Here is a 22,850-nt window from a genome sequence, read left to right as displayed (position 1 = left end):
TGGCTTATCCCAATAAATCACGTCTACCATTCAAGACTCCATTGTTTCCTGATACAATCATTTTCCCTTATATGAAAGGTCTTATAATAAAGGTACCGTCACACTAAACGATATCGCTAGCGATCCGTGACGTTGCAGCGTCCTGGCTAGCGATATCGTTCAGTTTGACACACAGCAGCGATCAGAATCCTGCTGTGATGTCGTTGGTCGCTGGGGAAAGTCCAGAACTTTATTTCGTCGCTGGACCTCCTGCTGACATCGCTGAATCGGCGTGTGTGACACCGATTCAGCGATGTCTTCGCTGGTAACCAGGGTAAACATCGGGTTGCTCAGCGCAGGGCCGCGCTTAGTAACCCAATGTTTACCCTGGTTACCAGCGTAAAAGTAAAAAAAAAACAAACACTACATACTTACATTCCGGTGTCTGTCCCTCGGCGCTCTGCTTCTCAGCCCTGTATAAGCACAGCGGCCGGAAAGCAGAGTGGTGACGTCACCGCTGTGCTTTCCGGCCGCTGTGCTTACACAGGGCAGAGAAGCAGAGCGCCGAGGGACAGACAGCGGAATGTAAGTATGTAGTGTTTTTTTTTTTTTTACTTTTACGCTGGTAATCAGGGTAAACATCGGGTTACTAAGCGCGGCCCTGCGCTTAGTAACCCGATGTTTACCCTGGTTACCAGCGAAGACATCGACAGCTCTCCAGCGACCAAACAGCGACGCTGCAGCGATCTGGATCGTTTTGGGTATCGCTGCAGCGTCGCTTAGTGCGAAGGTACCTTAAGTCTCTTTATTATCACCTAGTCCGGTAGAAGATAGAAAAATGTCTGGTGATTTTATATATAATCTTATGTAATCTGAATTTTGAAAAAAAGTTAGGTACCTAATGAAGGATCAAAAAGTAACTAAAGGATTACCAAGAATAAAAGTAATGCACCCCCTTGAGACTCAACAGAATGAATGGTGAAATGTGTCATCACATTGTTTAAATATTTATTATACATGTATTTTTTTAAAAAGCATTTGATTTATTTTTAGATGACTATGTTAAAAAATTATAGCAATTTTCGAAGTGGCTGCTAGGTCCAACTAGAGACTGCTACTTCCTTTGGGGACAAGGACATTAGAAGCAATACACTGACTCAGACCCTATTTGTTTGTATGGAAGCATTCTGAGTTTCTAATCTTAGAATGCTCTTGTCACATCTCCAGCAGGACCTGCTCCTGTAACATCTGCTTGAGTCGCCAGGCGCTATTGTATTCAATGTGTGTGCAGCGCTGGTGATGGAAGAAACATCGGAACCAGAAGCCAGGAGAGAGAGCATCACACTGACCATATGAGCTTACATTCTACAAGAGAGAGAGAGGACCTTGCTGACCATAAGAGCTTACATTCTACAGGAGAGAGAAAGGACCCCACTGACGATAAGAGCTTACACTCAACAGAAGAGAAAGAGGACACATCTGACCATAAGAGCTTACCGTCTACAGGAGAGAGAGGACCCCGCTGACCATAAGAGCTTACACTCTACAGGAGAGAGAGGACCCCACTGACCATAAGAGCTTACACTCTACAGGAGAGAGAGGACCCCACTGACCATAAGAGCTTACACTCTACAGGGGAAAGAGAGCATCACACTGACCATATGATCTTACACTCTACAGGAGAGGGGATCCTATTGACCATAAGAGCTTACACTCTACAGGAAAAAGAGGAACTCGCTGGCCATTAGAGCTTACACCCTATATGAGAGAGAGAGGACGACACTGACCATAAGAGCTTACAATCTACAGGAGAGAGAGGACCCCACTGACCATAAGACCTTAAACTCTACAGGAGAGAGAGAGGACCCCACTCATCACAAGACCTTACACTCTAAATGAGAGAGAGAGACAGCACCCTGCTGAGCATAAGAGCTTAGACTTGATCAGAGAGAGAGGACACTGATGACCATAAAAGCTTACGCTCTAAATTTGAGACAGGAACCTGCTTAACATAAAAGCTTACACTTTACAGGAGAGAGACTTAGGCTGTGTACGTCCTCTTCTAAGCCCTGCCTACTTCAGCATGCGTCCTGCATACCTATCTTTAACATTGGGTACGCAGGACATGCAGATGTATCTGGATGCGTTGTTTTGAGGCTCCCGCCAACCGCATGGGAACGCAACAAGTTGCGCTTTGTGCGGACGGCAAGTGCGTCAAAATAACGCTTCTGCATACATCCGCATGTCATGCGTATCCAATGTTAAATATAGGTACACAGGACGCATGCAGAAGTATGCATAAGTAGACGGGGCTTAGCAGAGGAAGTACGCAGCCCTCTGCAAAGACCCGGTATGCAAGTATGAACCCGGCCTTACCAAGTGACTCTGCCGATGGAAAATGACTCTGCAGGACAAATGTGCTCCTCCAGGAACCGCTGATCTGTGATGGCCCCAGGTACTGACCACCACTGTACAAGGTGTGATAATCCACTGGATGTCACAGCTACATGGTATTATGGGGAAGCCCACATAGCAATGCAAAATTACGTTTGCTCATTGTCTGATGCTTCAGTAGTGTCGAAAATGATGCCAAACAAGTTTATTTTTGCAAAACGCAAATCAAATTTCAAATTGTTCAAATTTATGTGAAGCAGCAAATTTCAGGAAATTCGACTTAAACTTGATCCTCTTTTCCAGACTGAAGGTCTCACAAGTGTGGCACAAAGGTGATGATAACATTAGACAGAGTGTGGTTAGTGTCCGGATGCATTCAGGGTGTAGAAAAATGGACTAAAAAAATATGCAACCCTTCTACCACCTCTCCCACAAAAGGAATTTCCAGAAATCGTGGCAAGTATGACCTACTTGCAGCTTCATAAAAATCTGAGCCCAAATATACATTTGCAAAAATTCAGCAAACCAGAATGCTGAAGAACCCAGCTTCCCTGGGGACACTACGCCTTCCTTTCAGAACTTCTCCTGCTTGGGGCTTAGAGGATGTATAACCTAAGTAAAAAAATCAAACTTCTGTCACTTGACTTCGTCATTTGCCATATAAGACAACGATCATGTAACAGTAATTGTGCCACAGACTAATTATGTCGTGTTAAGATATGGGTGAGAAAAAAATACACAAATTAATATTATTATTACATTTTCAGGGTGATGTTAGAATGTTGGATCGCCTCAAATACAAAGGAACGGTAATTATCTAGAACACCGCAGTGAGTGCTCCATTCAATCAGGTCGCTTTGCTGAAAAAATGTCCTCCTTTTCCTTGCCGCTTGATAAGGAAGGTTAGTAATGGCAACAAAGGAAATTATGGAAAAAGAGGGCGAGAGATGAGCTGCGGAAAGGAAGAATGGATAACGCTGGTAAATTAGGACAGATACGCTAACGAACAGGACAAATTTACACCAGAATTTGCATTAGAAGAAAAAGGAAATCCTTAAAAGGAATGTCCAGCCTTAAACACCAATTTAATTTTTTAACACCTTTCAGACCGATTGTTTTTCTTCATTTTTGCACTTTCATTATTTCCTTCTCTTTTTCCCAGAGCCATAACCTTTTTATTTTTCCATCAACCTAACTGTTGAGGTCTTGTTTTTGTGCAAGACAAGTTGTAATATTAAATGATGCCATTCGTTATACCGTAAAATATACTCAAAAATGAAAATTTGCAATACAAATTTAGTTTTTTCTGAGAAACATAATTTTTTTTAATTTTCCGTTGATGGAGTTGTCTGGGGGTTTGTTTTTTTTTGCATGCAAAGAGATAGTGTTCATTGGTATGATTTGGGATATACACAATGCTTTGATTGTATGTTATTGCATTTCTTGGGGAGATGCAGCGACACAAAACCAAAAGGCAATTCTGGGGTTTACATTTTTTTTGTCTCTTTACAGGTTATATAATTTTATATTTTGATAGACTTGCAGATATATGGTGATACCAAGTAAGTTTCTCTTATTTATATATTTTTTTAAGAAATTGATTGAGGCATTTAAGTGGTTAAACAGCAGCGATCAGTGTTGGCTCTGAGCGCTGCTATTAGAGGCAGGTGCTGGATGTTCACACACAGCAGTTATGCTGCGCCTTTTAAGGATTTCCCACGATCAGCTTTGACGTTGCTGATTTTCTATTCCATTGTGTATTTTTGCAGTGTCAAAAACAGTGTTGTTTTCAGGTCCAACAAAGTTGATGGGATTTATAGAAATCTCCTGCCCTCTGCCCTTTTTTTTTACGTTATGCAATCTGACCTGCGGTGCTGGTTTAAATCTGCAACATGTCAATTTCTCTTGCGGGTACGCAGTTTTCTGTCTGGAATATCCCCATAGACTTGGATTAGGTACGAAAATTTCTCAGGTAAAAAATGCTCATATTTTGGAAACGCGTCAAAAAAGCATATAATACGCACCTAATTATATCAATAAAGTTTTGTCAAAGTCAAATATCAGGAAGTATCAAAAACAAAGCAGCTTTTTTTTAAAGCATGACACCAAAAAGGGACAAAAATCATCAAAAACACGATAAAGACTCATGTTACAAAAGCGCAATGAAAAGCGCAAGTAAGGCTACTTTCACACTAGCGTCGGTACGGGGCCATCGCTATGCGTCGGCCCGACGTACAGACGCACGTTGTGAAAGAAATGAACAACGGGGGCAGCGGATGCAGTTTTTCAACGCATCCGCTGCCCATTGTAATGTCCGGGGAGAAAGGGGTGGAGTTTCAGCCGTGCATGCGTGGTCGAAAATGGCGGACTCGATGCACAAAAACATTACATGTAAAAACACAACAAACACAACGCATCCGTCGCATGACGGATGCGACGCGTGGCCATACGTCGCAATGCGTCGCTAATGCAAGTCTATGGAGAAAAAACGCATCCTGCGGGCACATTTGCAGGATGCGTTTTTTCTCCAAAACGAGGCATTGCGACGTACGTCACACAATGCTAGTGCGAAAGTAGCCTAACCTAATTTATATTATGGGTCCAGAAATTCGGCAGCATCAAAAACTCACCCACTCCTGGTTTTGGCTTACAAACACTGATGTAAAATACTGACCAAATACTGAACATGTGGATATAGTAACTAAGGTTAATTACTTTTTTCATTTAATTTTTTTTTCATTTCTTTTTTTTTAATATGCATTTTTATCATGTTTTTGACCGTGCGTTTTTTACCTCTTCTTGGTGTGTCAGCTTTTAAATAAAGCTGCTTTGTTTTTCATACTTCCTGGTATTTGGCTTTGATAAAACTTTATTGATACAGTGATGTGTGTAATACATACGTTTTTTATATGTTTCTACTGCTGAAAACACACTAAACACATATGAGTTTTGATCTGCGGATTTTCGGCATTTAATGCAAGTCCCTGTGAAAAATCCTGTCTTGTCTGTATACTCGCTTTTGCTTCCTCCCCTGCCCAGGAGCTGTGGTGTGATCAGACCATGTCCCTGTAGGATCACACACGGCCATTACACTGTACACAGCAGGGCAAATTTATAAGATTATCTCAGCACAGGAACATTTTAATAAAACACATCCAGTTGTGGAAATTAGTATTATTCCAGGATCTATTCATTAAAATTAACATTCGTTTGTGGGAAAACCCCTTTAACTGCAACATTTCTGTAATCTTATGGTCTTTCAACTGTTTCCCTACACAGTCAATTTATTTTGTAGGGAAATCGCTGTTTCTCTTGCCAAACCGTGTGGCCCGTTGTGATCAGCCACACGGTCTACGGGGTGAAACAGCAATCTCCCTGCAAGAATAAGTGATTGTGTAGGGAAACAGTGGAAAGATTGCACAGGCTGCTGTGGTTAAAAGCCGCATTGGCCAAGTGCATTTGGGCTTATTCAGATACCAATGCTGTTTCAAACGGAAAAAAAATCTATTTTTGTTAGTATTTTGGATCAGATTATCATCAGTTTTGGTCCTTTGTTTGGATAAGAGTTTCATCATCTTTTTTGTGCACTAGAAACTTTCTCAGGGTTCTCCTATTAAACAAACATGAAAACTGGACGGCACACAGAATGCTCATGGATGGGATCCGAGTGCTGAGGCTGACCTTTTTTTTTAACAGCACAATAGACTTGCATTTATGACTTGGATCAGGCGGTGGACAGTGTATTCGGCACTGGGCTCCTCCAGCTTGCGGCGCAAAAGCAGCTGCGTGACTTGCCGCCATAGGTGGTACGTCACTGTATCCAGGAGATCCGCAGTGTATTCGGCATTGGGCTCCTCCAGCTCATGGCCCAAAAGCAGCTGCGTGACCCGCCGCCATAGGTGGTACGTCACTGCATCCAGGAGATCCGCAGTGTATTCGGCACTGGGCTCCTCCAGCTCGTGGCCCAAAAGCAGCTGCATGACCTGCCGCCATAGGTGGTACGTCACTGTATCCAGGAGATCCGCAGTGTATTCGGCACTGGGCTCCTCCATCTCATGGCCCAAAAGCAGCTGCGTGACCTGCCACCATAGGTGGTACATCACTGTATCCAGGAGATCTGTAGTGTATTCGGCACTGGGATCCTCCATCTCATGGCCCAAAAGCAGCTGCGTGACTTGCCACCATAGGTGGTACGTCACTGTATCCAGGAGATCTGTAGTGTATTCGGCACTGGGATCCTCCATCTCATGGCCCAAAAGCAGCTGCGTGACCTGCCGCCATAGGTGGTACATCACTGTATCCAGGAGATCCGCAGTGTATTCAACACTGGGCTCCTCCAGCTTGTGGCCCAAAAGCATCTGCGTGACCTGCCGCCATAGGTGGTACGTCACTGTATCCAGGAGATCCGCAGTGTATTCAACACTGGGCTCCTCCAGCTTGTGGCCCAAAAGCATCTGCGTGACCCGCCGCCATAGGTGGTACGTCACTGTATCCAGGAGGTCCGCAGTGTATTCAGCACTGGGTCCTCCAACTTGTGGCCCAAAAGCAGCTGCGTGACCTGCCACCATAGGTGGTACGTCACTGTATCCAGGAGATCCGCAGTGTATTCAACACTGGGCTCCTCCAGCTTGTGGCCCAAAAGCATCTGCGTGACCTGCCGCCATAGGTGGTACGTCACTGTATCCAGGAGGTCCGCAGTGTATTCAGCACTGGGTCCTCCAACTTGTGGCCCAAAAGCAGCTGTGTGACCTGCCGCCATAGGTGGTACGTCACTGTATCCAGGAGATCCGTCCTGCAGATGTTTCAGAACAGAATAAATCATTTAAATTCTGCCTGGATATATGGATAGTTCCTGCACATGATCAGCCTCCTGTCCCATATGCAGGCCCCGCATTCTCTAGGACCACCACAAATCAAACATTTATTAGCGCAAATCAGAGATAACCGTAGATATGCCTTCAGTCCTATGTAAAAATCACAGAAATACATTACAGCATGACAATGAGTCGTACCACATGACACACTCCGCTCTGCTATATCTGTACGTATCAGACTGTCTGCAAGTGCCTATAGTACAACATGAATGCATATTATTTTTGGACAGAATTCAAGAAGTCACACATTCTTAGAAAGGTGCAAAAATGAGCTGCATTTCATTCTCCCCCCCTAAAATCGCTTTTGGAAAGCAGTCAGGAAAAAATGGCAGGAATCTTAAAATCACTCTGAATGTAAAACATCTGATTAAGATGAAAGATGAACTGTCTCTGGCACAGCAGAGCACAATGTCAAAACTTGGGAAAACAACTTGAGGAGATTAAAAAGTCTTGGTAACTGGGTTACTTAATCAGACACAAGACTTGTAAAACGCAAATGTTCCTGTCTTACAAATGTACAGGAAGCTTAAAGCTCTATAAAAAATGTAGATGTAGCAGAGCGGAATGTGTTGTTCATCTATGGGAAGTCACTGAGGTAATACATTGAGGTATCCGGCTGCCCCAGAGATACAGATAGCGCGGAGAGAAATCACCAACCTTGCTCTGCTGCCTATTTATCTCACTTTCTTACACACTTTCTCATAATAAGGCCGGAGTCACACTAAGGGCTCATACTCACTTGCGAGAAACTCAGATGAGTCTTGCATGTTAATACTTGACGCTGCTGCCGGCACTCAGATTGGAGAGCGCGGCTGAATAGGAATACATGCAGCCGTCGCTCCGCTCCTGAGTGTCCGGTGCAGCGCCGGGTATTAACCTGCGAGACTCATCTCAGTTTCTCGCGAGTATGAGCCCTAAACGTGTGAAAAATCGGTCCGAGTCTCCCTGCCGAGAATCTCACAAGTGTCATGTGAGTACAATTCGATATTTCACACCTAGCATCCGATTTACATCTGAGTGCATTGCGAATGCTATCCCATTGCAATGCGATTTTAGCATGAGCTTTTACATAGACCAGTTCTCCATGTCATTTACACATCGTTTTCAAAGGAAATATTTGTCAAAACACACACATACTTTATATATATACATACATATACAGTACAGACCAAAAGTTTGGACACACCTTCTCATTTAAAGATTGTTCTGTATTTTCATGACTATGAAAATTGTAAATTCACACTGAAGGCATCAAAACTATGAATTAACTCATGTGGAATTATATACTTAACAAAAACAGTGTGAACCAACTGAAATTATGTCTTACATTCTAGGTTCTTCAAAGTAGCCACCTTTTGCTTTGATGACTGCTTTGTACACTCTTGGCATTATCTTGATGAACTTCAAGAGGTAGTCACCAGGAATGGTCTTCCAACTATCTTGAAAGAGTTCCCAGAGATGCTTAGCACTTGTTGGCCCTTTTGCCTTCAATCTGTGGTCCAGCTCACCCCAAACCATCTCGAATGGGTTCAGGTCTGGTGACTGTGGAGGCCAGGTCATCTGGCGTAGCACCCCATCACTCTCCTTCTTGGTCAAATAGCCCTTACACAGCCTGGAGGTGTGTTTGGGGTCATTGTCATGTTGAAAAATAAATGATGGTCCAACTAAACGCAAACCGGATGGAATAGCATGCCGCTGTAAGATGCTGTGGTAGCCATGCTGGTTCAGTATGCCTTCAATTCTGAATAAATCCCCCACAGTGTCACCAGCAAAGCACCCCCACACCATCACACCTCCTCCTCCTTGCTTCACGGTGGGAACCAGGCATGTCCATCCGTTCACCTTTTCTGCTTTGCACAAAGACACGGAGGTTGGAACTAAAGATCTCAAATTTGGACTCATCCTTTCCTGGGGCGGCCCTCATGTGAGACAGTTTCTTTGTAGCACTTGATGGTTTTTGCCACTGCACTTGGGAACACTTTCAAAGTTTTCCCAATTTTTCGAACTGATTTACCGTCATTTCTTAAAGTAATGATGGCCACTCGTTTTTCTTTACTTAGCTTCTTTTTTCTTGCCATAATACAAATTCTAACAGTCTATTCAGTAGGACTATCAGCTGTGTATCTACCAGACTTCTGCTCAACACAACTAATGGTCCCAACCCCATTTATAAGGCCGGGATCACACACAGCGAGATACGGCCGAGTCTCGCAGGTTAAAACCAATCTCTGGCACCGGCACAGTAGAGCGTGCGGCCGCATAGCAATACATGGAGCTGCACGCTCCGCTCCGGAGTGCTGGTGCCAGAGCTTGTTTTTAACTCGTGAGACTCAGCCGTATCTCGCTGCGTGTGACTCAGGCCTAAGGCAAGAAATCCCACTTATTAAACCTGACAGGGCACATCTGTGAAGTGAAAACCATTCCCGGTGACTACCTCTTGAAGCTCATCAAGAGAATGCCAAAAGTGTGCAAAGCAGTCATCAAAGCAAAAGGTGGCTACTTTGAAGAACCTAGAATATAAGACATATTTTCAGTTGTTTCACACTTTTTTGTTAAGTATATAATTCCACATGTGTTAATTCATAGTTTTGATGCCTTCAGTGTGAATGTACAATTTTCATAGTCATGAAAATACAGAAAAATCTTTAAATGAGAAGGTGTCCAAACTTTAGGTCTGTACTGTATATATATATATATATATATATATATATATACACGTATATATATATATATATATACGTATATATATATATATATATATATACGTATATATATATATACGTATATATATATATATATATATATATATACCGTATATATATATATATATATATATCGTGAAGGAAATAAGTATTCGATCCCTTGCTGATTTTGTAAGTTTAACGCTAACAAAGACATGAACAGTCTATAATTTTAAGGGTAGGTTAATTTTAACAGTGAGAGATAGGCTATCAAAAGTAAAATCCAGAAAATCACATTGTTTACCAGGTGCAGTGCCATTTATTTCCTTGTGGCCGCGCCTGGTATTACATTTCAGTTACGTTCACTTGTACGGGACTCAACCACTCTGAGCTAAAATGACGGGCACAACAGATGCAAAAATCACAGATTAGTGCCTAGTAATCAGCGAATGAGAAGCATCATTCTGAAATCAGTCTGATATTGATGGCCTTTCCTAAGGCTAGGTACAGACAACCATGTATTCTCTCATCCAAGAGAATGAGTTGGTTATGCAAATCACACTCTGATCAGGCTTGGATCCAATTGTCATGACATTGTGAGCCGATTCTCTTGGATGAGAAGATGGAAAAGATGCAGTCAATCTGTGGAAATAGGACTGCACTCAGATATTATATGAGTGTTGGCCGGTGTTTTCCACGCACTCATTGACTTACATGGCCTAGTGCATTCCGGATATCAGATCAAACTCAGGCATGCAATGATTTGTTTTCCTGGACTGCCTCGGTTCGAGGAGAAGAAATCTGACATTTGCACAGTGCAATAACATAACATTGCTCTGAGTGCGATTCGATGTTTTGTTGGATCGCACTCTGACTGAAAATGCAGTTGTGTGTGATGGGTCATCAATTATGATTTACTTGCTATAGGCAAAAGAATAGTGAAGTGCAGGTACAAACAAGTCAGCCAAAACCCACTGATTGTGGCAAGACCGGCCATCCATCTAATGTTTACGGGACCTCCGCAATTTCTCACCCAACAAAATAAAATCTGGTTTAAAGTTCAGAACTTTTTGCTTCCAATGCTCAATCCTTTTGTTCTCCGGCTAGATAAACCACCTCAACGTGCGTTTGCCGGAGGTTTTCTTGTATTAAGAATTCATGTGTATAGTAGAGTTGGAAGAGACCGGCAGTAGTGATGAGCGAATATACTCGCTGTTCGGGTTTTCCCAAGCACGCTCGGGTGATCTCCGAGTATTTGCTAGTGTTCGGAGATTTAGTTTTCACCGCCTCAGCTGCATGATTTATTGCTGCTAGCCACTTGATTACATGTGGGGATTCCCTAGCAACCAGGCAACCCCCACATACACTCAGGCTGGCTAGCAGCCAAAAATAAAGCAGCTGAGTCAACAAAAACTAAATCTCCGAGCAGTCATAAATACTCAGAGATCACCCGACAGTGCTCGGGAAAACCGGCAGCTGTCTAAGACCAGAGACACACTAGCATATAGCATTATTTGCGAGAGCATCGGATAAGAGATGCTAATGACACTCGGCTCCGGCTCTGCTGTGAGTGTGAACTGAGTGTCAGTGCTCTGCGCGCCAATCCTTTCACATGACAGAATCAGAGCACAGCTGTGGATGAGACGAAAAAATCAATTTCTCCGTCTACTCCATTGCCAGCGTCTGAGGCAATGGTACTGCACTCGGTTGATATCTGAGTGCAGTGGGATGTTTCACACCCACCAATAGACATACATGGTTGTGCGTGATCCGATTCACGGATGCACATATGTTTTCGCTTGCCGAATCGGCATAAGAAAATAGTCGCCGGCGTGTGCTGCCCCATAGGTTAACATTCGGCCCAGTGCAATCTCATTTATTATCCGATTGCACTCGTCTGATTAGAACGCAAGTGGGAGCGAGTCCTACCGCATATAGGCATCTTTGGCCCTTTTATGAGAATCGATAACGGGAAATCAAGCATTATCGAAAGCACTCGTTCCCAATTATTCACTGAGGTAAACATACCGCAAACTACTAAAACGTGTATTACATGTTTATGCTAGTGTAAAATCATCGTTATTACCACCACATCACCCCCCTACACATAGGTGATTTGCTGCTGATAACATGTACTGAAAAAGCAGTCTTCTGTTCATATGTTCATTCTTTTGAACTTTTTTTGTTTTTGCTTCAGATTTTGGAAACATGTATGGTGGGAGAAATCAGAGTGCATGTTACTTTTTTTTTTGAGGCGCTCCCGATGAAATCTGCTCCAAACTAAGCATTGTCCAATCTGAAGAAATGAAAAACGTCTCTAAATACTTCCCGAATGGGGAACATTCACTAAAGCTGTTTTTAGAAGAATTGTTGTTTTGAAATTGCTCCAAAAAACATGCGCTCGCAGCCTAGGAATACCAGACATGAGCTTAGTTCTTGTCGTCAAATACACTGGGAGGGACATTAATCAGAATTTTGTGTGAACAGAACATCATCTACACCTTCTGCAGCTTCTACATTGCAGAAACTTTTCATGGCCTGTATTAAAACTGTCTAAAAGAAGCCCTACATTGTTGCCTTTGGCAACCAATCACAGCTCAGCATTCATTTAATAAACAGCTCTGGTAGAATGAAAGCTGCACTGTGATTGGTTGGAATGGAAAGCAAAAACAGCTTTTCCTTTTAGGCCGGTTTCACACGTCCAGATAATTCCAGTACCGGAAAAAATCGGTACCGGAATTATTCGTGTCCGTGTGCCCCTACGTTTCTGTGGCACATCAGTGTGGCACACGTGCAGCACACGTGTGCCGCCCGTGTGCCCACTGGGTACCACACGCACCGTGCTGGGTACCACACGTACCAGCATTTGGTGCTGAAGCCGCGATTCATATCTTCCCTGCAGCAGCGTTTGCTGCAGAGAAGATATGAATAATAGTGTTTAAAATAAAGATCTATCTTCCACCCGCCCTCCCACCCCCTGTGCACCCCCCCACCCCATGTGCGCCCTCCCCGCTGTTCTGAAAATACTCACCCGGCTCCCTCGTTGGCTGTCGCTTCTTCCTGTTCTGGCCGCAGCTTCTCCTGTATGTGCTCACGTGGGGCCGCCGATTACAGTCATGAATATGCAGCTCCCACCCCTATGCATATTCATTACTGTAAATGAGCGGCCCCACGTGACCGCATACAGGAGAAGGTGCGGCCAGGACAGGAAGCAGCACTGGCGAGAGAGCGAGCCGGGTGAGTATTTTCAGAACAGCGGGGGGGCGCACAGCGGGAAGATAGATCTTTATTTTTAATCAAGATTTCTGGCTCTCACAGACCTGTAACTTCTTCTTTAAGAGTCTCCTCTTTCCTCCACTCATTACCTGTAGTAATGGCACCTGTTTAAACTTGTTATCAGTATAAAAAGACACCTGTGCACACCCTCAAACAGTCTGACTCCAAACTCCACTATGGTGAAGACCAAAGAGCTGTCAAAGGACACCAGAAACAAAATTGTAGCGCTGCACCAGGCTGGGAAGACTGAATCTGCAATAGCCAACCAGCTTGGAGTGAAGAAATCAACAGTGGGAGCAATAATTAGAAAATGGAAGACATACAAGACCACTGATAATCTCCCTCGATCTGGGGCTCCACGCAAAATCCCACCCCGTGGGGTCAGAATGATCACAAGAACGGTGAGCAAAAATCCCAGAACCACACGGGGGGACCTAGTGAATGAACTGCAGAGAGCTGGGACCAATGTAACAAGGCCTACCATAAGTAACACACTACGCCACCATGGACTCAGATCCTGCAGTGCCAGACGTGTCCCACTGCTTAAGCCAGTACATGTCCGGGCCCGTCTGAAGTTTGCTAGAGAGCATTTGGATGATCCAGAGGAGTTTTGGGAGAATGTCCTATGGTCTGATGGAACCAAACTGGAACTGTTTGGTAGAAACACAACTTGTCGTGTTTGGAGGAAAAAGAATACTGAGTTGCATCCATCAAACACCATACCTACTATAAAGCATGGTGGTGGAAACATCATGCTTTGGGGCTGTTTCTCTGCAAAGGGGCCAGGACGACTGATCTGGGTACATGAAAGAATGAATGGGGCCATGTATCATGAGATTTTGAGTGCAAACCTCCTTCCATCAGCAAGGGCATTGAAGATGAAACGTTGCTGGGTCTTTCAACATGACAATGATCCAAAGCACACCGCCAGGGCAATGAAGGAGTGGCTTCGTAAGAAGCATTTCAAGGTCCTGGAGTGGCCTAGCCAGTCTCCAGATCTCAACCCTATAGAAAACCTTTGGAGGGAGTTGAAAGTCCGTGTTGCCAAGCGAAAAGCCAAAAACATCACTGCTCTAGAGGAGATCTGCATGGAGGAATGGGCCAACATACCAACAGCAGTGTGTGGCAACCTTGTGAAGACTTACAGAAAACGTTTGACCTCTGTCATTGCCAACAAAGGATATATTACAAAGTATTGAGATGAAATTTTGTTTCTGACCAAATACTTATTTTCCACCATAATATGCAAATAAAATGTTAAAAAAACAGACAATGTGATTTTCTGGATTTTTTTTTCTCAGTTTGTCTCCCATAGTTGAGGTCTACCTATGATGTAAGAGATCATAAGAGGGCGCCCTCTGCTGGTTGTCCTCATATGAACTCGAGCCAGGGAGCTTTCTAGGAAAGTTCCCACGATCTATGAACAGCCAGCAGAGGGCGCCTCACCGCAAATGCAGGTAAATATAGGTCAATGACCTACTTTACCTTCATTCCCTGGGGTTTTGCAGCCAGGAGCATCAATGCATTAGCACAGCTCGTGGCTGCAAAATATTTTAACCCCTTCAGATGGATTTACATCGTTGGACTTTACAGATCTGCGGAAGGTAAGGATATTGTTTTTTTTTTTTTTTTTTTATACAGAACGAGGGTCTTCAGTGATTGGAATGGGCGTTCAATAAAATATTACAACAACCTTTGTTTTTATTTCATTAAAATAATTTTTAATAATGTGTTTGTGTATTTTTTTAACCCTTTCCTAGTATTGGATTAATAATGGATAGGTGTCATAATTGACGCCTCTCCATTATTAATTTGGCTTAATGTCACCTTACAATAGCAAGGTGGCATTAACCCTTCATTACCCCATATCCCACCGCTACACGGGAATGGGAAGAGAGTGGCCAAGTGCCAGAATAGGCGCATCTTCCAGATGTGCCTTTTCTGGGGTGGCTGGTGGCAGGTGTTTTTAGCCAGGGGGGGCCAATAACCATGGACCCTCTCCAGGCTATTAATATCTGCCCTCAGTCACTGGCTTTACTACTCTGGCGGAGAAAATTGCGCGGGAGCCCACGCCAATTTTTTCCGCCATTTAACCCTTTAATTTAGTAGATAGAACGGCCAAATTTTGCATATACACACTACTAACATTAGTAGTGTGGAATATGCAAAAAAAACAGGGAGAAGACATGGTTTACTGTATGTAAACCAGGTCTCAAATCATGTCGGGTTTAGGAAGGAGAGAGCAAAAGCCGGTAATTGAATTACCGGCTTTAAAGCTGTCTAGCGCTGGAAGAAATATTAATATATATATATATATATATATATATATATATGTGTCTCACTGACATATATATATATATCTACCTATTCTATGTGTACACATTTATTCTACCTATTCTACTGGAAGCTGTCAGTGTGATTTTACTGTACACCGCACTGAATTGCCGGCTTTTCTCTCTATCACCGTTGCGTATTCCTCGCAAGTCACACTGCTGGTCCGTGTGTGATCCGTATTTTTGGGGCTTCCATAGACTTTCAATGACGTTTTATTTGCGCAATACGGTGACAAACGCAGCATGCTGCGATTTTCTACGGCCGTAGAAAGCCGTATAATACTGATCAGTTTAATACGGCAGATAGGAGCAGGGGCATAGAGAATAATTGTGCCGTATGTTTTGCGAGTTTTACGGACGTAGTTTCTGCGCTCTTACGTCTGTAAAACTCGTAAGTGTGACGCCGGCCTTAGAAGTGGACAACCTCTTTAAAGGGACACTGTCACCTGAATTTGGAGGGAACAATCTTCAGCCATGGAGGCGGGGTTTTGGGGTTTTTGATTCACCCTTTCCTTACCTGCTGGCTGCATGCTGGCTGCAATATTGGATTGAAGTTCATTCTCTGTCCTCCATAGTACACGCCTGCGCAAGGCAAGATTACCTTGTGCAGGCATGTACTACGGAGGACAGAGAATGAACTTCAATCCAATATTGCAGCCAGCGGGTAAGGAAAGGGTGAATCAAAAACCCAAAAACTCCGCCTCCATGGCTGAAGATTGTTCCCTCCAAATTCAGGTGACAGTGTCCCTTTAAAGTAAACCTGTCACCAGGTCAAAAGAGCCTGTTTTGCTCTTATTTTATTCCCCCTGATCCCTCTGAGTATTTTGCTGTTTTTCTTCATCATCCATTGTGTAATTCAAGATATATGGGCCTTTTTATATAGTGCTAATGCTTATGGTCTTTCCTAGGGGGCGTTGCTCTTAGGACTTTCTGTAGGGGTAACTTTTGTCTACTCAGTGATCCACACCACCTTGGTAAAGACTATAAATATTAGCATATTGGTCACATCCCGTGAAAAGGCCCATATCTCTGGAACCATGTGTTTGATTTAGAAAAAGAGAAAAAAATGGAATACTCTGAGGGGCAGCTGGATTAAAATAACAACCGGACACTTTTTACCTGATGACAGGTCCTCATTAAATCCCATTTCGAGTTTTGTTAAAAAATAGGTGTTTGATTGAATTATTAGATCTCTGGTCGTACAATCATCCTACAATTAGCTAAGGATCTCCCATCCTCAATAATTCACTTTTGCAGCATTAGTAACAGGTAAATATTTTCATGCAAAGATCTCCGTTATTTTTGTGTGAATGTTGGGAAGGGAAGGAAACTCAATAGGAAAATAGGTTGTCATAATTATGAGAATTTGATTGTGTGATACAAATGAGATTATCAACAGAGGAAGTCTGCGTCTTGTAAAATACACAAAATAAAATGCTAATAAAATCTGCTATTGTTGGAAAGCAACCTGGCTGTGAATCCATTCTTCATCCACTGACAGTTTATTCAATGCGCTCTCGTGTAAAAATTCTCCATCTATATTTACATTTTATAACAGTTCCTACAATTCTGGTGAAATTAGTTACAAAACAGAATAAAAAAATTCACAATAATTATTAATGCATCAGTAACTACGCGCATGTATCAGTATACGGCCATAGTCAACTGCTCCACCGGTCAGAACACTTAGGGCAGTGGTTTACATTCCTCAGCATGTCAATTCTTTGTGCGGATTTTGCAGTGGTTTACACCTGCTCCTCAATAGGAATCCGCAGGTGTAAAACAGCAGGTGGAGTCCGCACAAAAAACGCAGTAAATCCGCTTTGCAGTTTTCCTGCGGATTTACCAAAATCAGTGTGGAAAAATCCACACACCTTTCCAAAGTGTGTGCACATACCTTTAAGGCCGGCTTCACACTTGCGAGTTTTACGGACGTAAGAGCGCAGAAACTACGTCCGTAAAACTCGCAAAACATACGGCACAATTATTCTCTATGCCCCTGCTCCTATCTGCCGTATTAAACTGATCAGTATTATACGGCTTTCTACGGCCGTAGAAAATCGCAGCATGCTGCGTTTGTCACCGTATTGCGCAAATAAAACGTCAATGAAAGTCTATGGAAGCCCCAAAAATACGGATTACACACGGACAAGCAGTGTGACTTGCGAGAAATACGCAGCGGTGTTAGCGAGAAAAGCCGGTAATTCATTGCGGTGTACAGTAAAATCACACTGACAGCTTCCAGTAGAATAGGTAGAATAAATGTGTACACATAGAATAGGTATATATATATATATATATATATATGTCACTGAGACACACATATATATATATATATATATATTAATATTTTTTCCAGCGCTAGACAGCTGGTTGTCCTCATATGAACTCGAGCCAGGGAGCTTTCTAGGAAAGTTCCCACGATCTAGGAACAGCCAGCAGAGGGCGCCTCACCGCAAATGCAGGTAAATATAGGTCAATGACCTACTTTACCTACATTCTCTCCGGGGTTTTGCAGACATGAGCAACGTTGCATTAGCAAAGCTCGTGTCTGCAAAATATTTTAACCCCTTCAGATGGATTTACATAGTTGGACTTTACAGATCTGCGGAAGGTAAGGATATTGTTGGTTTATTATGTTTTTTTTGTTACAGATCGAGGGTCTTCAGTGACTGGATTGGGCGTTAAATAAAATATTACAACAACCTTTGTTTTTATTTCATTAAAATAATTTTTAATAATGTGTTTGTGTTTTTTTTTAACCCTTTACTAGTATTGGATTAATAATGGATAGGTGTCATAATTGACGCCTCTCCATTATTAATTAGGCTTAATGTCACCTTACAATAGCAAGGTGGCATTAACCCTTCATTACCCCATATCCCACCGCTACACGGGAATGGGAAGAGAGTGGCCAAGTGCCAGAATAGGCGCATCTTCCAGATGTGCCATTTCTGGGGTGGCTGGGGGCAGATGTTTTTAGCCAGGGGGGGGCAATAACCATGGACCCTCTCCAGGCTATTAATATCTGCCCTCAGTCACTGGCTTTACCACTCTGGCGGAGAAAATTGTGCGGGAGCCCACGCCAATTTTTTCCGCCATTTAACCCCTTAATTTACTAGCTAGAACGGCCAAATTTTGCAGATACACACTACTGACATTAGTAGTGTGGAATCTGCAAAAAACATTGGTGATATGAGATGGTTTACTGTATGTAAACCAGGTCTCATATCATGTCGGGTTTTAGGAAGGAGAAAGCAAAAGCCGGTAATTGAATTACCGGCTTTCTGCTATATCGCGCTGGATGAAATATTAATATATATATATATATATATGTGTCTACTGACATATATATATATATATATATATATGTTTGTTTGTTTTTTTTACACATGGATCCCTTGTATAGCCGTATGTCGGATTTGCAAGCCTGCGATAAAAACACGCAGTACGGATGACATACGGATTACATACGGAGGATGCCATGCGCAAAAAACGCTGAAACACCCTGCCTACGGAGGAGCTACGGACCACTATTTTCAGGACTTTTCAGCGTATTACGGCCGTAATATACGGACCGTATTTTCATACGCTGAGTGTGAAGCCGGCCTAAGGCGTTGTCTGTGTGTAAAATGACTAGCGCATAGTCCAAAGTGCGTGAAATGGATAGCTCAAGTTCACCCTTTTTACACACAGACTGATGGACCTTATGAAAAAAAACGCATCATGCACCAGAGTATTCTGTTTTTTTTAGATCAGACTCAAAACTCAATGGATGCGAAAAATAAAAAAGATGCTTAACAGACACCATCCGTACGGCATCAGTAACGGATTTGTTACAAAAATTACATGGGAGACTGTATTAGGCTTTTTATTAGTTTCTTAATTGTAGATGTAAAAAAAAAATAGATGGCATGCGACTGTCTAAAACTGGACCTACGAATGACAAAGGGAGGGAAAAAAACAGAAAAACAAGTGATTTTTCTTATGCTAGTCTGAATCCTAAAGAGGTGAAATCAGCATCACGAATCTGCATGGATAGCACTCGTACCTGTGATAGTCTATGGGGCTGTTCACATGTCCGGGATATTTTGTGGACCGGGCGAGTGCGCCGAAAATTGCAGAGATATGTCCAATTTTAATACAAGGATCGTATGAAAATTGGCACTGCAGCTTTATGGGTACGTGAAAAAAATAGGACTACACTCGGTTGACATCCTAGCGAGGTCCAATTTTCACATACTGCCAGAAAGGATAAGGTGCAGAAACTTTTTTTTCCCTCCAAGCATGAGAATGGCTGTGTCTGACCGTACAGTGACATGGTCTGATCATACCACAGCTCCTGGGCAGGGAAGGAAGCAAAAGGGAACACATATTACAGCAGGGGATCACAGATGCTTCTTTCTGTGAGGTAAAACATTTCACTGCCTATTTTCAAGCAATGTTTTACCTCATAGAAAGAATCAGCTGTGATCCCATTGTGTAAATATCTGTATTTTCCTTCCTCCCCTGCCCTGGAGCTGTGGTACAATCAGACCTTGTCCCTGCATGGTCAGTCACGGCCATTACACAGTACACAACAGGAGCACATGTATAAGATTATCTCAGCACAGGAACATTTTAATAAAACACATCCAATTGTGAAATTTATTATTATTGAAATATCTATTAATTAAAATGTACTTTGTTCATGGGACGTCCCATTTCAAGGGACATTCATTATGTGTGGAGGAAAGGTGATTCTGACATCTATACAGGAAAGGGTTCTCGGCAGTTAGTGTAGTCAGACTGTGGAATAGGCGGTAATGGCAGACATTATATCAGCATTTGTAAAAGGGCTGGATGCTTTTCTCATAACCATTGCGGGTCATAAATAATCTAGTGATAGAGAATGTATAACTGATTGAGAAAGGATGCACTTGATTGACCTGTGTCTATTTTCAGCCTATGTAATTATGTTCCAATTTCCTAAGTGCCTTCATAATGCCACACAAGAGAAATCTGAGCTGCGTTCAATCACGCCATTACATATAATGCATAAAGTATGTCAGATCTGTGATATTCGTTGATCTCCATGTCCCGTATAACATTTACCCTTTATGTCATTGCTGGATGCGGTAAGAATACCATGCTTACCAGGCACCAGAACTCCTCCGCCTTGTGCGCTGCCCCAGAAATACCAGTTACGGACACATTCATTTACCTTCTCATTTGTTTTATTTTTTTACATAAGAGAGAAACAAGTTCTCCTCTTGGGAAAATCTCATTTTTCAGATGAATCAAAAAGCTGTTTCTCTGGAATGCTCGATTTTTAGGGGGCAATTTCCCAGCCTTTTTTTTTGCCGTATTTTGCAGCAAAAGGGCATGGCTCAATAGGTAAACATTAAATGCACTATGAGATGTATTTTTTTTTTTGCTTTTGCCATAGTTTTAGGCTACATTCCCACAATGAGTTTTTGGTGAAATTTTTGCTTTTGCTGAATTTCTGTACCCATTTAAGAGGCATTCCCATCTGCAAGATCCTATCCCAATATGTAGTAGGGATAGTAATAATAATAATATTAGCAAATACCTCCAATTACGAATGTGGTAAAGTTTTTTCTGATTCGCTATGTCTCTTTTCTCATGTACAGACATTGCAGGACCTTAGGTATCCATGGTTACGACTACTAGCAACTAGCAGTCACTAAATCAGGTATCCATGGTTACGACCACTAGCAACTAGCTGTCACTATATCAGGTATTCATGGTTACAACCACTGATATAGTGACAGTTAGTTAGCTATTTGCTAGTGGTGGTAACCATGGATAACTAAGGTCCTGCAATTTTTGCACATGAGGAAAGAGATTATGGGACTTTTACTCGGACTTGCCGACATTCCTGAATGTGTGCACATAGCCTAATTAATGAAGGTGTTTCGCCAGTTTTCTAGTGTAAAACATGTCAGAATGTCATAAAAATTTCAAACTTTGCTACATTTTCATGCAACTTTTAGATGTGTAAAAATGTCATATTTCAAGTTATTTTACGCTAGAACTCTATAGACTATACATTTTGGAAGAGATTTGTTGTTTTCTGGAGGATTTTGGAGACTTTCCACTCAGTTTCTGCTCCAAATACTCCTCACACAACGTCTTTTTCAGCCTGATTCCTCCATGGAAACCACCTAAAAAAAAACCCTGAAAATGCTCAAAACAATGAACATATGCATGTTACATATAAAAACGGCTGTCCATGTGTTCAGGCTTTTAAATGTTTTTTAACTCTTTGAGGTGTCTCTAAAAATGCCAAGTGGATAAAAGAAGTGAAGAAGTGGCCGTACCACTCTCCTGGCGTTTTTCCACACAGACGACATTTTGTACTTTACAATAGTCAATTGGAAAGCTCAAAAGACGACAAGAGATGCCCAGACATATTTTGGAGCATCCTGCCTAGTATTTTGTTAAAAAAAAAACGCTAGCAGATTCTTCATTATTTGATGGAGTGAAAAAATTGCAGGAAAATTTCAGCAAAAATACTTCACATAAGACCATGAGAAAAACCTCCAAAAACCACCGGTGACCAAAAACATCAGAAAGACGCTTAGGAAAGTGTTCTGTTCACATTCACGCTGCCCGTTCGTAGGCTCAATGACGTGCCAATCCCATCTAGAAAATCTATTGAATTAATATAACATCTTTTTGAGCAATTTTTTCATTGTTTTTGTTTAAAAAAAATTATGCTGATAGGAACATCTGACAAAAGTACAGGCAGAACGTACAATGTGAACGTACGCTTATGTCAATAAGATAGCAGCTAAATATGTTAAATATATCTTATATTTAATGGGGCAGCCAATATACCGCTTACAGCCTATGAACATATAACTTTAGCAGCCGTAGGTGTCCCAAAGTTTGCAATAAACTTTATCTTTTCCATAGCAAAATCCATTCCCGGTATCACAATTTATAATACCACAGATAAAGGAGTTTTGGAATGACCTTCATTCATTTATGTTTGCCATTAAGAGAAATTTCGGGCTTCTCCAACATACATCACAGGCTGTCTGTGTCTAATGAATTATTCCGATGTAGCAGAGTTGGATCTGGCAATGCAAAGAGTGCTAAGTTTTTTTTAAAGAGGTTGTCCAGCCTTGGGCATCAGTTCTGCAGTTATTCTGTGACTGCTGACTGGTGATTTCTCACAGCGCACAGTGCGTGCTGTCTGGATTTTCCGCTGCGGGGAGCGGGCATGTGATTTGTAAACTTCTGGCCACATTCCAACTAGATGTATTGAGCAAGGTCGCACACATCTAATCGGCACATGACTGCAT

The 22,850-nt window shown here is 42.3% G+C and overlaps 1 protein-coding gene across 2 annotated transcripts in view; it reads right to left on the bottom strand.

Moving 5' to 3' along the window:
• ZFPM2 (zinc finger protein, FOG family member 2) overlaps positions 1-22,850 on the bottom strand; it is a 590,333-nt gene that overhangs the window by 526,818 nt on the left and 40,665 nt on the right. The gene's annotated exons all lie outside the window — the stretch shown is intronic.

Source organism: Ranitomeya imitator, chromosome 6 (genome assembly GCF_032444005.1).
Source record: "Ranitomeya imitator isolate aRanImi1 chromosome 6, aRanImi1.pri, whole genome shotgun sequence".
Lineage (NCBI taxonomy): Eukaryota > Metazoa > Chordata > Amphibia > Anura > Dendrobatidae > Ranitomeya > Ranitomeya imitator.
Note: the sequence above shows the minus strand (reverse complement) of the source record. Positions and strands in the feature narration are given on the sequence as shown.